Source organism: Mirounga leonina, unplaced genomic scaffold, assembly GCF_011800145.1.
Source record: "Mirounga leonina isolate KUSES-001 unplaced genomic scaffold, KU_Mleo_1.0 Mir_96, whole genome shotgun sequence".
NCBI lineage: Eukaryota > Metazoa > Chordata > Mammalia > Carnivora > Phocidae > Mirounga > Mirounga leonina.
The window spans coordinates 7,432,086-7,441,453 of record NW_023270871.1 but is presented as its reverse complement, the minus strand read 5'-3'; the positions used below and the strand labels follow the sequence as shown (position 1 = coordinate 7,441,453).

Sequence of the window (9,368 nt, the reverse complement as noted above, 5' to 3'; positions counted from 1 at the left end):
GAAAGAAAGGGCTAGTCTCCTCAAACAGAGGAGGAAGTTCAGAAAGATGTGGAGATTCAAAGTTCTTATATTTACAAAGAGCCACCGAAATTAACCCATTTGAATCCAGAGAGTTCCATTACTTGCTAATCAATCCCACTGCTTGCACATGAGAGGTGTGGTGAAGATGTGAATTCATCTTATATTTTAATTCTGCCTCTAAAAGGATCAAAATTGGGGTCTGATTTTTGGCTCTCTCATCACTGTACCTATAAGAAATAAGGCTTCTCGGGGGAAATCGGAGGGGTAGACAAACCATGAGAGACGATGGACTCTGAAAAACAAACAGGGTTCTAGAGGGGAGGGGGGTGGGAGGATGGGTTAGCCTGGTGGTGGGTATTGAGGAGGGCACATTCTGCATGGAGCACTGGGTGTTGTGCACAAACAATGAATCATGGAACACTTCATCTAAAACTAATGATGTAATGTATGGGGATTAACATAAGAATAAAAATTAAAAAAAAAAGAAATAAGGCTTCTTTCAGGGCCATTACTGAAGTTTCTGGTTCAAAAAATTTAAAACCATGAATCTTTTTTTGTTTTTGTAAATCCTGCAATTCAGTGGAAGTAGGCATCACACCCTACAGTTATTGTATCCCTCAATCCCATCAAAATGGTCTGTAGAGACGACCAATTAGACGTCCAGTATTTTGACTTCAGTAGATTCTTCACTACAGAAATAAAAAGTTATAACCTGTCAACCGTGTTTCAGTAGAAATGAAGCAGTCATCATGTTTTAGTTTAGCAAATTCACAAATCAGCACTTATCATCTAGGGTTATGCTTATTTCTAGATCTGAGAACTAATTCTAAATTCTCATTTTTAAATTGTTTTCTGAAACCACTCCTGGTCACAGTTACTCTGCCTGTCAAGAAAGAGAAAGCAGCCAATGCTGTGTGAGCCTAACTGTGTTCCTATTACATTGCAAAGCCCTAAGTGGCATGACTTTTTCCTGCCTCGGATCCAAGCAAGGGTGCCTTCCACTTACAAAGACTAACTGCAGCTCTGTTGGCAAGGAAAATTTGGAAATGTAGTTTTCAGATGTCTAGGCCTTACTGTTCAAGGAAGAAGACAGAAGATTAATTGTGGCTGAGTACAGAAGTAGCCAAGCCAGCCACACGGTAAAATAAAAATCTGGTGAGTCTTAAAACATCACACTTAACAAATGCAATGCATTATCCTGTACTAAATACAGGATTACAGAATTTTAAACATCTTAAAAGTTGGGACATGACAATTTTCACTCCTGTCCATGAAAAATGGTGACTATAGGTACAATGTCAGTTCAAGGAAATATCTAATGTGTAAATCTGAGGATCCTTGTGAGTCTGAGGCCTTGGCCAAATGGTCCCTCTGCTGACATCCCCCCTCTCTTGACCCCAAGCCCACCCATCTGATTAGCTTTTAACTTAGTCCTTTGAGTGGGCTCTTGGAACCAGGAGCCTGTTTCATGGGACATTTTGGTTAATCTTTGTTGAGTTTTAAAAAATGTATTTTTTCAAAAGTGGTTATCAGAGGATAGCATATAACTTGTAATTAGAGGAAAGCTTTCTGATATTCAGATATCAGGGACTCCTAACTAAAACTCTGCTCTGTTAATTAAACAAACAAACAAACAAACAAACAAACAAACAAACTTGACTCTGCATTCTAGTTCCTACCTCTGACCCTGCATGGTTATTCCCCGCCCCCCAAGTGTTTTCTTAGTATGATTCCTTTGCAAACATGTATGATATTAAGCTGGGTTCAGGGGGAATTCACTCTGGAAACAGAACACCTCTCAGATTTACTCTGAATGAGACTCAAGTCCTCCATAGGCTCACTCTAAACTAGAAAATGCTAGAAATATTTCAGCCATTCCAGGTGCTCCAATCTAGGAACATTCAAGTCAAATCTTCAGAACAATTTGTGGCCGAGTATATGCATCCCTTTCTTGCTATACTCCCACCTCTGATGGGTACACCACTCCCTTGTCTTGAAATACAAGGTAGTACCAAAGATACACACATCTATATCTCCTGCTCAGACTCTGATGCTACAGGCCTGGATTCCTCATTTACTGAACAGCAATTTTGGATGTCTTCAGACAACTCTAAATAAGCCTGCTCTTCCTTGGGCATTTCTTGTCTTGGCCAGTACTTAGTCTTAAGTATTAACCAGAAAAATACTTAGCTTAGTACAATTCAGAAACCTCGGAGAAATTTTATCTTTTTATCCTTTCTTCCTCCCTTCCTCCTTCTTTTTTTGATTTTATCTATTTATTTATTTGACAGAGAGAGAAACAGCGAGAGAGGGAACACAAGCAGGGGGAGTTGGGAGAGGGAGAAGCAGGCCCTCTGCTGAGCAGGGAGCCCGATGTGGGGCTGGAGCCCAGGACTCTGGGATCATGACCTGAGCAGAAGGCAGATGCTTAACGACTGAGCCACCCAGGTGCCCCTTCCTCCCTTCCTCCTTAACAATAATCCTAACTTCAGAGGAGTGATTACTTAGTGCCATATTACTTGTCACCTTCCTGATAAGCTCTCCCCTTTCCCAGGAGAAGTTGTAACTTTCTTTTCACTTTCCTGAGCAGATGTTCCAGGTTAGTCCATCCAGAAAGGTTCCCTTTGTGTTTCCTACATTTTTTTTTTCCACTTTTGTTCACGTATATATATATATATTTTTTTCTGTAAAATGTCCTGGTTCTTCCATAACTTATAAACATGATTTATACTGAGGGATGGGTGGGAAAGTGGGCGGGGGCAGACTGACTGGGGATGGGGAAGCTCCTCTTCTTCCTGCCCCCTCAGGGCCGGGCCCAGGGCCCTTTGGGGGGACTCGGATACCCCAACACCTCCCTGAGGTTGTCTGGCCGCCTCTGCCCCTGGTGCTCAGAATCTGGCGTGCCCCTCGATTCTGGAATCCCTCCCGGGACTCCAGGCCCACTAGGCACCCTGCCCCTAGTGCTCTGAATCCTGAAGCGCCCGTGGTTCCAGAATCCCCCCCCTCAGCTGCTCGGGTGATGGGTCCCCTCCTTTCCACTGCTCCCCTGACCCCCAAGGAGGGAGGGAAGGGAGGGGGAGGAGGGCTCAGGTCTCCCCTCCGTGGCAGGGGGAGGGGGAAGGGGGATCTGGAGGAGGAAGGGTGGAAGGCGGGGGCCAGGAGGGGCTCAGCCAATGGTGAGGCCAAAGCCGCACTGGAACTTGTTCTTTTGGTGATTCAGGAAGGCCCCAAGGGCCAATGTCAGGGGCAGAGGTGGGAGCTTCTTCTCCAGTGTGGCGCCCACGATCCAGTTGCTGTCCACGGAGCCTTTGAAGAGGAGGTTGGCCTTGGGCAGGTCCAGCTGGTACCCGAAGGAGACGCTGGTGTCCTGCATCCTCGTGCTGGCCTCGAACTCCACACCCACCTGCAGCTGGTCGCTGGCTTTATGATAGTAGGTGGCATGCATGCCCGCCTGGCCCAACGTTACTGTCGCCAACCAGTTGTTCAATGTGTACTTCCCAGCTAGAGACATGACAGTGCCTTCCTCCCCAGGCCGCCGGTGGTAGACAAGCTCCCCACCCAGGGCCAGACACGGCGTGATGCTCTGGAGGTAGTGGGCCACGAGGATTCCTGAACCCACCAGGACGTCTGGGTTCCCCAGGGTGACGGCTGCTGTGAAGTCAGAACCCCGGTACTCCCCGTCCACCTGCCAGTTCACGAACTTGGACTGCTGGGTCTGGATGGCCATCTTGGACCGGAGGCCAGGCCCCAGCTGGTGAATGACCTGAACATTGAGGCTGCCACTGTTGTCCATGTCACCCACCAGCAGGGGGAATGCCTCTGTGGGACTCAGCTGCTTTGTTCCCACGTACGTGACCCCGAAGTGGTAGTTGGACTCCCCAATTGTGCTGAGGGCTACTGTGTGGCTTACCTGGAAATGGTTACTCAACCCTTTGTTGACTGTGAGCTTGACACTTCCATCTGAATGGGAAATAGCTCCTTGCATTTCGGGTGGCACTCCTCGAACGTGCCGGGGTTGGGCAGGCAGCCGCAGGCCCCATCGTCCGCAGCACCGGGGGTCCGTTCCGAACCTCGACCCGCGCCAGCCCCAGCGCCCAAACCGCCCCCGAGCGGCGGCAGCGTGAAGCCAGGAGGAGAGGGCGGCGGCGGCGGCAGTCCCACGAGGGCGGGCGCGGGAGGTGGCGGCGGCCCTGCCGGCGGCGAGCTAGCGGCCAAGACGTTCCCCATGGTCGCTGGCCGCAGCGCCCGCACCCGGCCTGGGCTCCGCTCCCACCCCGCGCCTGTGTTTCCTACATTTTAGGGACGGCAGAATCTTCTCACAGGGCCTCCTGGGATTCCAGTTAATACCAGAACATTCATGGATTTGGATTATACTGTGAAATCTGAACTCTGCTTTCACAAGACCAGGTTCATACTGTCCCCAAGTAACACTGCTGTTCTCCCACAGGGAGACATGCAGTTTTCAGCCAAGAGTTTATTAGGAGTTAAAATTGGATGCACTCGGGGCACCTGGGTGGCTCAGTCGGTTAAGCGTCTGCCTTCGGCTCAGGTCATGTTCCAGGGTCCTGGGATTGAGCCCCGTGGCGGGCTCCCTGCTCAGCTGGGGAGCCTGCATCTCCCTCTTCCTCTGCCTGCCTCTCCCTCTGCCTCCTGCTCTCCCCCACCCTTGACAAATAAATAAAATCTTTAAAATTGAATGCACTCTCAGCATAAGTCACTCAATATAATCCTACATTACTAGAAGCAATTGTATCAGAAATAAACCAAGAAGAGGGCGCCTGGGTGGCTCAGTTGGTTAAGCGACTGCCTTCGGCTCAGGTCATGATCCTGGAGTCCCTGGATCGAGTCCCGCATCGGGCTCCCTGCTCAGCAGGGAGCCTGCTTCTCCCTCTGACCCTCCCCCCTCTCATGTGCTCTCTCTCTCTCATTCTCTCTGTCTCAAATAAATAAATAAAATCTTAAAAAAAAAAAAAAAGAAAGAAACCAAGAAGAAGAAAGTATCTGGAGGTACATTGAAGATGGTAACCACAGAGCCCTTCTGTACCCTGCAGGACTAGAAGATCCTGGGGTTGTAAGCTATCAGTCTTTTATGGAGCATGTCTGAAAGGAAACCCCTCTGAGTTGAAGAATGGATGCAAAACTAAGACTAGATGGGAAGAGGGTAGAGTGAAAGTTCAATCCAGAAAACCAGGGGCAAATAGTCCATTTTCGGGGATCAATCTAGTGACATGGTGGAGTCCTCTCTTGCCACAAAAGGCAACAGTGAGCATTCTTCACTTTCTAACTTAAACCAGTCAAAATCAAATAAGGAAAGACCCTGCTGAAGGAGCCAACTTTTTAAACCAGGTGGCTTGCTCCATGATTTTATATAATGGAATTTCAACTTTTCCAGAAGTATTAACCCAGGTACAGCTGGTGGTGTTGGCCACAGCACAGACACCACCTTGCTCAGCCAAAAGAGAATCAAGAGTTACCCTATTATTATTATTTTTTAAGATTTTATTTGCGAGAGAGACAATGAGAGACAGAGAGCATGAGAGGGAGGAGGGTCAGAGGGAGAAGCAGACTCCCTGCTGAGCAGGGAGCCCGATGTGGGACTCGATCCCGGGACTCCAGGATCATGACCTGAGCCGAAGGCAGTCGCTTAACCAACTGAGCCACCCAGGCGCCCAAGAGTTACCCTATTATTAAGAACTACCTTGGACAGAGAGTCTAAGGATCTTCGTTGGGCAGCTATCGTCTTAGCAACGGAGTCTGCAATATCTTCAAGAGTTAAAGAGAGGCTCCTGATCATATTCTCATTTACACTTACTCCTAACTAGGCGAGTACGGCCCTGCCAAAGGAAGCAAATCTTGAGTCATGAATGCCTCCTGGTAGGTCCTTTCTACCAGGGGATTCAACCAATGAAATGTCTTAGTTTGTCTGTGGAAAGTTACAGGCACAGTTAGGTAACCTACAAGGCCTTGCCTAGCTGTGCACCAGCCATCTAGGCATCATAAGCCCAAGAAGAAGGACAAAGACAAACCCTGTAGAGGACAGACCATTCCCATTAGGGTGGTACTATTAATGGGTTCATTTACAGGGATTACTGCATTTTACTTGTTCAAGCGAGGGGTCAGTCAGATTTTAAGTGCAAGTGGAAAGAATCCCCAAGCCTGAAAGAGTCATTCTAAATGTCTTGCAGACACAGGTGTTGCCAGTAAGTTCTCTTGATGAGTGGGGGCAGATCTGATCTAGATAATCATGGGAATGTGGGGGTGCAAATGTACTAAGATTTATATAGGTATTTCTATCTAGTTGGGTATTCCATGAAAGGGAAAACAACCTCCAAAGGCCGAAGGAAGACTCCAAAGACTGAAGAAAAAAGGCTAATAAGTCCAGCTTGACAAGAAATGGTTTATTAAAGGGACTTTACAGGCAGAAGTGTGTTTTGGGCAGCTACAAGATGAATAGATCCCCACAATCCCACCTCCCATAAGACCTTTTTTAGCCCTAGTGGCTGGGGAGTATGTCCTGGGGGACCACCCGGAAGGAAATGTTCGAGGGTCACACTCATATCTCCAGAACAGGTTAAGAACATTATACCCAAAGAGTGCACTTAACACTGTGGTTAAACAAAATTTAAATGCGCAGTTAAACAAAAATTAAAAATGAAGAGGGTGTGGTGCTCAAGAAGTCTTCAGGTCACAGGACAATCATCATGGCAGATTTGTCCAAGATGTTGTTAGTCTGGCTCACACACTCCACCCCTCAAATCCAGCTCTTACAATCTCACGCGCCATCTCTTCCGCAATATTCCCTGAGCCATCATGGAGGGATTCATCATGGAGGCGTAGGCTTTTTGCCAGACAGTGTTCCAGTTGATGGCATAAACCACAGCAGCAGTATAGACAGCAACAGTAAAAGAGACCTCTGAAAAAGGGAGCAAAAACCACATATCCAGCATGAATCCCACTGTAAACCATCCCTGTAGGTCTGCGCCCATTGCAGAAACGGGTTTCCTTTACCAGAATAAGAGAGGAGCAGCCAGAGGCTAAACACAAAAGAGTAAGTGCTTAGTGGGTACTTGTCCGGGAAAATGCTCTCCCCCAATTAAGATAATGCTAAGTGGCTGGGGTGCCTGGGTGGCTCAGTCGGTTAAGCATCTGCCTTCAGCTTGGGTCATGATCTCAGGGTCCTGGGATCAAGTCGCACATCGGGCTCTCTGCTCAGCAGGGATCTGCTTCTCCCTCTCTCTCTCTCCCTCTGTCTCTTTAATATAAATAAATAAAAATCTAAAAAAAAAAAAGATAATGCTAGTGGCTTCACTCCTGTCATGAGGACAGAGGCAGTCTGAGGTGCATGAGCAGGAGGGACACACTGAACATGTTGCCCAGGGGCCACAGAGTCAGCCTGTACATGTAAAATTAAAGGTGGCACAAACAACCACGTTAGGTAACCAGCTGTATAGTGCCTTGTGGTAGAGGTGCCTGCCTGGAACGTAAATGTTGACTGTTTTGGCCCCAACTCCAGCAGGATCAACGGGGACCACTTTAGCTGTCCAGGACACTTCTCACACTCTGGCAAGAAATAGCCTATCCAACTTGGGGGAAGTTGCCATTCCAACCCCCATTCAAGTGTCTCCTCCCCTGTGGAGAATGGGCTGAGGAGCACAGAACCATGGTGGCTTCTGGCCTGCTTTGAGCTCAGGAACCAGGGCCTCAGGCCTCGTTTTCCAGACGGTAATAGTCACAGGCGTGCTGGTTTTGGTACCTAACTGTGTGTATGGGGTGTGGCCACAGGCTGTCAAATGTAACAAGCGTATGGCCTCTGGCAAGATGTCCAACTATCTGTAAGAGGGCTCTGAATTGAGCTTTAAGAATGTCATTCTTCTTTCAGTGAGTCCAGCAGCTTGTGGATTATAAGGTAAATGATACTCCCAATGTATGTCCTGCTCATGAGCCCAGTCCTGCACAGGATGTCTAGTGAAATGTATTTCTTATCACTACTGTCCTTCAAAGTTATCCATACACAATACTAAGTTGTTCTAGGCCATTGATGTTGGCATTTTGATTAGCCCTTTTACAGGGGAAGGCTTGTGTAAACCCCAGGGCCTGTATCAACACAAGTTAGGATGTACTTCTTTTCTTGACTCGTGGGTCGAGGACCGATATAATCAACTTGCCAGTCTAAAACTGGTTGGATCCCAAGGTGAATGCATGGTGTGTGGAAACTTCCTAGGTCTCAGGTGGTAGGAGACCAGGCAGTTGCTGAAGGCTGCTAGGACGTCAGTACAGCAAAGGGACATGCCAGCTCCCTTCACTATGTTCCAACCCACCCGAGCACTGCGACGTCCCCTGTGCTTATGAATCCATGCAACCAATTCTGAACTTTGTATGGGGTAAGGGCCCTGTTTGCTAAGGTGTCTTCCTCAATAGTGTCAGGGGGTGAGGCCTATGCTCTGAGGCATGGAAAACAGTAAATGAGGCAGTGGGGTCCTGCATCCTTTCCCATATATTTTCCCATAATTCTGCTCCCTATAATGGTTTCTATAAAACTTTCTAGTTGTCCCTAGCCCACTGGGCCACCCAGGTTGTCAAACCCTTATAGACAGCCCAACTGTCTTTGCAGAGGGTAAGGAGCCAAGGTTCATATGTACTTATACCATCCAGGCAGCCCTCAATTCAACCTATTGGCTGCTTTTATTATGCCTAGACTCAAACCACATAGTATCAGTCTGGGGTTTGATTGCTATGGCAGTCCAATGACTAGGATTTTCTCTACTAGAGCCATCTATATACCAAGCATCTTTAGGAATAGGGCATGTGCCCTCCTTTATTTATTTATGAGGGGGTCTCTATAGGAGGCTGGGGAGAGACATTAAAGGTTTCATATCCTACCAGCTCAAAGATAGCATGTAATTCAGCTCCCAATGGACCAGTGGAAAGAACACTCATTGGTGTAAGTAGGCATTATAGGGGCTTGTGCTATGGCAGATGCCAATCTTGCAAACATCCTGTCTATCCACCTCTTTATAGGGAAACCATTCCAGACATTTACCAGAAGAATGGTCATTATGGGCTCCACTTATTAAAGGGCCTTATAGACTCAACACTTGTTCAGTAGGAGAATATCAGATCTCTGCTCCCTGACAGCATTGTGACCAAAAGCCCAATGGAGTTAACTTCCCATGCTGTTCCTGCCATAATGCCTGATTCATCTAATCTCATGTAACAGCCACATCTACGGTCCAGGGATACAAGGTAAAGGACCATTCCATGACCTGAAGCCTGTGTTTGAGCAACTAATATCTTAGCTTGGTCAAAGGTAGCTTGATGTTCTTCTACCCAATGCCAATTCACTCCCT

General features: G+C 47.6%; 1 pseudogene across 1 annotated transcript; it reads right to left on the bottom strand.

Moving 5' to 3' along the window:
* Positions 1-2,698: 2,698 nt before the first annotated feature.
* LOC118006441 lies at positions 2,699-4,251 on the bottom strand (annotated as a pseudogene). The gene has a single exon (XR_004678072.1). The product of XR_004678072.1 is annotated as a mitochondrial import receptor subunit TOM40 homolog (transcript).
* Positions 4,252-9,368: the final 5,117 nt, after the last annotated feature.